The following is a 6,784-nucleotide window of genomic DNA, read 5'->3' as shown; positions in this document are numbered from 1 at the left end:
ATGCTCTGATAACAATGAGAAGAACCCTTCCAAAGCCCTCGTTTTTCTCTCAGTTGACGTTTTAACACTTTTTCTATAGCAGTAACCATATTCACTCATGTTAAGGGAGGCCCGCTGGGAAAAAAGTTTAGGTCGGGGGAAAATACATGTTCTCTATTCCATTCAACACACCCATAACTCGGTTATTGAGTTTAAAGTATCTTGCTAGGTATATAAAGCATAGACTAACATGTGAAACCTGTGCTACAATATCTCATAATTATATGGAATTGTGGAAAGAGAATCAGGCAGGTTATCAAAAGTTGTCACTTTTAGGTCAGTCTGTTTTGAACTAAAGAGGTGTAGAGCCTTGAAAAGCCATTTAATTCTTCTGGCCATTGAATGATGAGAATAAATGATCACAGGTTTATACGGGCTTTCAAATTATCTTCTCCTCTCAGGCTATAATATATTTGTATTGAAATAATTCTTTCCAAGTCTAAAAAATTTACTGCTATACAAACATAATTGCTTTCCATTCCTGTCAGTGAGTAGCCATTATCTCTGAACATTATGACATGTTCCACTGATTTTTAGAGTGCCAGTAACAAGTTAGAAACTCAAGACACTGGTGATTTTTTAACCTAAATATTTGGCCTACAATTAGAAAATTCTTTTTTCCAAATGAGGGACCTGTACTGCTTACCCTCCCACAAATGTCCCTTATATAGTTTATATCTATATTTAACTGAAAAAGCACTTATGTTCCTTTTTACTTTATTATGTAAAAGTAGGCAAGAAGCACAGTAAACAAGCAAATGTCAACAAGGTTCAAGGCAGTGAAATATAAAGTCTGAAAACACCGAGGTCAAATCTCCCGACCAGCGCCCAGGGCAACTCAGTGGCAATCCACCACTGACTCTTTTGTCATAAATTTCTTTCTTTCATTTGCTTTTACCACTATAGCTACAAGGCATGACTCCAGGTGACTGTCCTGGAGTTGCAGAACCTCGAACCTTTTATGATTCATGTTCTGATTCACTTGGGGAAAAAGATCATCTTCATCTGTCCAAGACCTCTGTAGCTGTGTTGGATAATAATCCATCATGAGAGTGATCATTAGAAAATTTCTTTAATGATACCTCTGTATGTAATGTATACTTGATTTTGCATAACTGAATTTTTCTTACACTTCAGAGTTTTAACCCCCTTAATTCACTAGATTTTTTGAAAGAGGAGCCAGAGCTAAAAAGCTCCTTAAACTTTGTGTGAAGATGGTATATACACTTATGTTTTGTTTTGGTGCCCATGCCAAAAAAGGAATTTTTTAAAAACTGAAATATTTTCAAGAGAGGACTACCCAACTAACAGTAAGTGAGGTCAAATGAGCAATGGATCATTATCAAAGACAACCTAAAAACATGACCACCATCTTCAAATACTTAAAGATCCAACAAATAGAAATAAAAATCTCAATGTAAGAAAAATCCTCCCAATCCTTTGTGCTGTCTTATGATGGCATGAACTTCTTGGGGAAACATGTTTCCCTGCCATATTGCTCCAAGAAGAATTTAAGGTGGGATTCAAGGATAAATAAAATATTGGAAATTTTTATGAATTAATTGTAGACAAGAATACATAGAAGGTAGTAGGCTCCTACTGGCTTTATAATTACATGTCAGGGTGATATAGAAGGGACTTCCATGTAAAAGGCTGAACAAAATAATTCAGAAGAGTCACTGAATCTCAGAGTTAATACTGAGTTGACATCTGGGGGCATCTGAATGTCTCAGTCGGGTAAGCATCCAGCTACTGATTTTGGCTCAGGTCATGATCTCATGGGTCATGGGAGTGAGCCCCATGTGAGGCTCTGAGCTCAGCAGGGAGTCTGCTTGAGATTCTCTCTCTCCCTCTCCCTCTGCCCCTACCTGGCCCCCACTCTCTCTCTAAAATAAATAAAATAAATCTTTTAAAACAAAACTATGTTAACCTCTGACACAAATAAAGAAAATCTTTCTTCAGTAATTCTGACCCAAGATAATCAATACTGGATTTTATTGTTTGCTGATATCCTTTCTAGTCACTACCTCCTGGGACAGTCTATTCTCCTGAGGGATAACTAGTTGTGATAAAGTTTTTTAAACTAGCTAAAATCTACCACTCTTTAATTTCTCCTCACTATTCCGAGCTTTATAGCCTCTGGAATGGCCCAGGTGAAACCTATTCTTTTTGAACATCAGCCTTTCAGGAACTGCAAACAGCTATTATGCCCCAATCTTCTCTTGCACACTGGTTAAGAGTTTAGGCTTTGAACCTATAGAGCTGGGTCCCAATCCTGTATTCACAATAAAATGGCTTTACCTTCCAGACAATTTACTTAAATGCTCTGAGTTTCCTCAGTTTTAAATGGAGAAATAATATCTACCTAAACAGTTTATTGTGAACACTTAAAAGAAGATATAAAAAAGGACAATAAATAAGCATAATACTTGGTGCATAGCATATGCTCAATAAAGTTCCTCTCACATCCTCTTTATTCCCAGATATCTGACATTTTCCTTAAATGGCCTGTACTCTAAATTCCTTATTACCACAAGTCATCACTATAATGCTAAATTCTAGAGGATATCAAACCTTTTAATAGGTGTGATGTAGACATTTATAGATTTATAGCAGTGGTTTTTTAACCTATGTGATTCAACACCTCTTTTTATAATAAATATTTGGTAATGCTCTCTTTACAATCCTTGAAATTCATTAGTAGAAAACTGATCTACCTGCAAAAATTATTTCAAATAATTAATATTGAATATATCTGGATTCAGCCCCCTTAGCCCTGCCCCCCAGGACCTGCCCATCATAGCTGCTGTAGCCACGGCATGGACAAACGGCCCATGTGGCTAAGCCCCCGAGCAGCAGAGAGGTTTGTACTCAGAGTTGGCCTGGAGCCCCGTGCAGCCCTGAGGATGGCTGTGGCCACACCAGAGGCGATAACCTACATTTGCAGATCTAAACCTGCAGACACTGTCTCTTCTGACTCTTTTAATCCAAAGCACCTCATTTCTGACCTCCAACACAGGAAAGCAGCATGACCAGGAGGAGCAAAGCTTTGGCTGAAGCAAAGGTGCAGTGAACCTGCAGGCTGACCTCATTCTTGCCATTCTAACCAAATCTGGGGAGAACCAACCCGATGCCAGCATGATGTTAAACATCTCAGGGCACAGTTGGCACTCCTTGGTCCCAAAGTTACCATTTCAGTTCCTCTACAAGTACAACCATGTTAATGTGAGGTAGGGCCCTGACAGTGCAGCTCCCAGGAGAGCATGGAGGGTCTGGATTCCAGTGGGGGACACCCACCCTGCATCTTCTTTCCCCTTCTTTCCCCATCAGCAGCACTGACCAGCTCAGGTACCTCTGTAATAAGAGAGACTTCCCTCATAGCTCCTTCTCCCAGTTCTAGCGTCTTTGAGCATCCAACCCCTGGCATCTCTGGCCGGGAGTGTTCCGGCCCCATGGATATCACTTCTGTTCAAGGCTGCCTCCTAGAAGGGATGTGACACCAGACACTTGCTATGTCAAGACAGTCTATGAACCCCCACAGGGAGTCTCAGCGGAGTATGAGGTGAACTCTTCAGTCCTGCTTCTCCAAGGCAGGGAGGCCCAAGCATCAGCAGATGGTCAGGCTTACGATAAATGGCAAAATGTTCCTCTGGGCAAGGGAGAGCCACCCCTGTCGTGGAGCCAGCAGTGCCCCAGTTCCTTGGAGATTGCCACTGACAACTTGCCTCCTAAAGAGGGTGCATCCCTGTCCCCTGCTCACAATGTCAGCTTGCAGCCTTTCAGCACTGAGAGCCGCCTAGCTCTTCATCTAGCCTTGATCAGAAAGGGTTCTGCCAGCCTCAGGCAAAGTCTGCAGGCTCTCTGAAAATTCCCTTCATAGAGGAACAGTCGCATACTGTGCTAGAAAAGAGTCTAGAGAATAGTCCCCCCGCAGTGAATCCCAAGCAGATTATACCCAGAAGGCCCAACCTGACCAACTCTGATGCTGACTGGCATCTACCTGGAGCCACACTTTGCCCAGGTGCCCCAGCCTTCCACGGGTAGTAAGAGCACACTCTACCTTGCACTGGCCAAGCTCCTCAGGGAGCTTGCCACAAGATGGCTACTCTTGATGAGAATGGCAACCAAAATGGATCTAGCAGATCTGGGTTTGCCTTCGATGAGCCCCTAGAACATGACTCAATGTCCGCAGTAGAAATAAGCCTGAAACTTTAGCCACATGTATCCCCTACAAAATCCATTTCTCTTCAGTGCCTGAAAACGAAGAGAATAGGTCTCCAAAGAGACACCCCACACCTCTCCAAGGCAACAGCCCATATCCCAGTGAGAGAAAGAGCAAGGGCAGCAACAAATCACATTCTAATTACCACTGCCTCTAACCACCCCCAGGCCAGTGGGTGAAGACGAGAGATCTTCCAGGCATCCAGAGCCTGGGGAGGGCAAATTCCACAAAGACCTGCATAGGCTAGAGAAAGAAGGCCTAGCCCAGAACCTCGTGAAGCAACTTTAGCAGGACCAAGTGAGGCTTTTCCTCTTTCCAGAACATTCCTAGAAGTCTAAGAAGGCAAAGCAGCCCGGAGCTAGGAGGGGGAGCCCAGGAGGGTTACCTGGATGCCCGCCCACCTGGGCAGTCAACACTCACGCAGAGAATGCTGGACGGAAAGCTGTTGCTGACCACAGGAGCCAAGTAGACAACACAGTTTCCTATCTAAGTTTCGAGGGTTGGGCCCGTGCCTTGGTCTCTCCCTACCGCTCAGAACCAAGGTTTGAGGAGCCGCCCGGTCCAGCGCACCAGCGCACATCCAGGCTGGGCCGGGGAGGCTGTGCAAGGCTTTCAGTGCAGGAAGCCCCGCCGCTTAGGGCCGGAGGTTTCCAAGATGGAGCAGCAGGAGCCAGGGAGCCCGAGACCTTCAAGTGCGGGCAGCTCCACTCACAGCCACAACGCCAGGCCCAACAGGCCGGTCCCAACTTTCAGTGCTTTGGGAAACGACTTCCAGGCGACAAAAAACCAATATCCGGTTCTCTGAATCCCCCGAAGCCCTAGGCAAGGGAGAGCAGCACTTCAAAAGCGGGGAGCCAAAGCTGGAAGAAGTCTCCTGGCAGCCACGTGGTCAACTGCAGAGGCGGGGTGCTGACGAGGGCCTGGTCCCCCACCCCCGCCCCGAGGCCAGACACTCACCCGCTCCGCAGCCCGGGCACCTTCCGCTCTTCAGCGAGGACGAGCACGCCATGTGTGTGGCGGGACCACAGGCCCTCACACCCAAGTCACCCGCGCTGACGCCCCCTCAGCCGTGCTGACCAGAACAGCACTAAGGGCGCGGGCCGGCGACCTCGGGAGCACTTTCTCCTGACGAGCCGCCTGGAGCGGAGGCGCCGGCTGGCTTCCGCCTCGCGCTTCCCGCCTCCCAGCACGTCCTGCGCGAGCCGCACCACGTGACCCCAGGAGAGGGCGACGCCGCCCCCCACCGCCTGGAGGGTCCGAGCCCAGCTTCTCCTATACCCTCTTCCCCTACCCCCTACCCCCACGCAGCAGAAGAAGGCTCCTACTCAGAGCCACAGGAGATGTAGGAGGTTGGGGTCTCAGGGGAGGCCAAGCCACGGGGGCCCTAGGCTCGCAGAGGAAGGGGCAGCGTTTCCGGAAAAAAATGCGGTGGCCCACCTGGGTGAAAAGGAACGTGTGAGGTTGGACATCCTGGCCAACTACCTCTCAGAGGACCAATTCCAGGATTACGGGCATTTTGTGAAAATGAAGTGAGCGCTCCTCACTGAGGAGCGCAATCTGGGCAATAAGATCAAACCGGGCTAGGCGCAAGTCAGCTGTGTGCTGGCGAGTCTTGCCTTGGATTTCGTTCCTAAGGCCGGGGCCCTGGCTCTGCCCCCAAAGCTGGCAAGTGAGATGACTCCTGGTGGGGGAAGTACTTTCAGTGGTACTTTACCAACATTAACTCCCTCTCCACTCTAACCTCTTCTGAAATACCCAACCAAAAGATTGCCCTTTATTTCAACACAATTTAATCAGAAAATATTTCGATATAAACCACCATATAGGTTATTGGGGGCAGCGCGCCCCTGGGTGGCTCAGTCTGTTGAGGGTGGGACTCTTGATTTCAGCTCAGGTCATAATCTCAAGGTGGTGGGATCAAGCTCCGTGCTGGTCAGGGAGTCTGCTTGGATTCTCTCGCTCCCTCCCCTGCATCTGCCCCTTTCCGCATTCGTGCATCCTCTCTCTCTCTGAAATAAACAAATTTTTTATATTTGTATTTTATATTTTATATGTATATAAAATATATAAAATCTTTTATAATTTGTTTTATGTGTGTGTGTGTGTGTGTGTAGTATATGAGTTATTGGGGGTTTTCTCGATAAAATGAAACAATTCTGTCCTGGAAGAAGCCAGTGTTTTCCTTCTCACCCTTCACGATTGATCCGTGAGAGCCTGAATGCTGCTGGAAACTTAGGCCTTTCTATTATTACTTTGTAGTAAGAAGAGACAATGAAACTGTGAGAACTGATTGGAGGACGTCTGATTGGTTGTTTAGTTTTCAAAAGGCTGAGGCAACATAGATCAGTGTGTGTCACCCTCAGGAATGTATCCATAGTGGCATTCCTTGCCTGTGGGCATCGTACCCTGAGGACAAGTATAGTACTCATTAATGAAGGGTCTGCAAAGCCTTAAGGCCTTAAAAAGTAACATAGAGAAGAAAATTGTAAAGCTTCAAACACCGTTAGTATTTATATTTTTGAA

The 6,784-nt window shown here is 46.3% G+C and overlaps 1 pseudogene; it reads left to right on the top strand.

The window, feature by feature from the left end:
- The first annotated feature begins 2,858 nt into the window (after nucleotides 1-2,858).
- On the top strand, nucleotides 2,859-5,337 carry LOC113267054 (protein Shroom3-like; annotated as a pseudogene).
- The last annotated feature ends 1,447 nt before the right edge of the window (nucleotides 5,338-6,784 follow it).

The sequence above is a fragment of the Ursus arctos genome, unplaced genomic scaffold, assembly GCF_023065955.2.
Source record: "Ursus arctos isolate Adak ecotype North America unplaced genomic scaffold, UrsArc2.0 scaffold_3, whole genome shotgun sequence".
Lineage (NCBI taxonomy): Eukaryota > Metazoa > Chordata > Mammalia > Carnivora > Ursidae > Ursus > Ursus arctos.
Note: the sequence above shows the minus strand (reverse complement) of the source record. Positions and strands in the feature narration are given on the sequence as shown.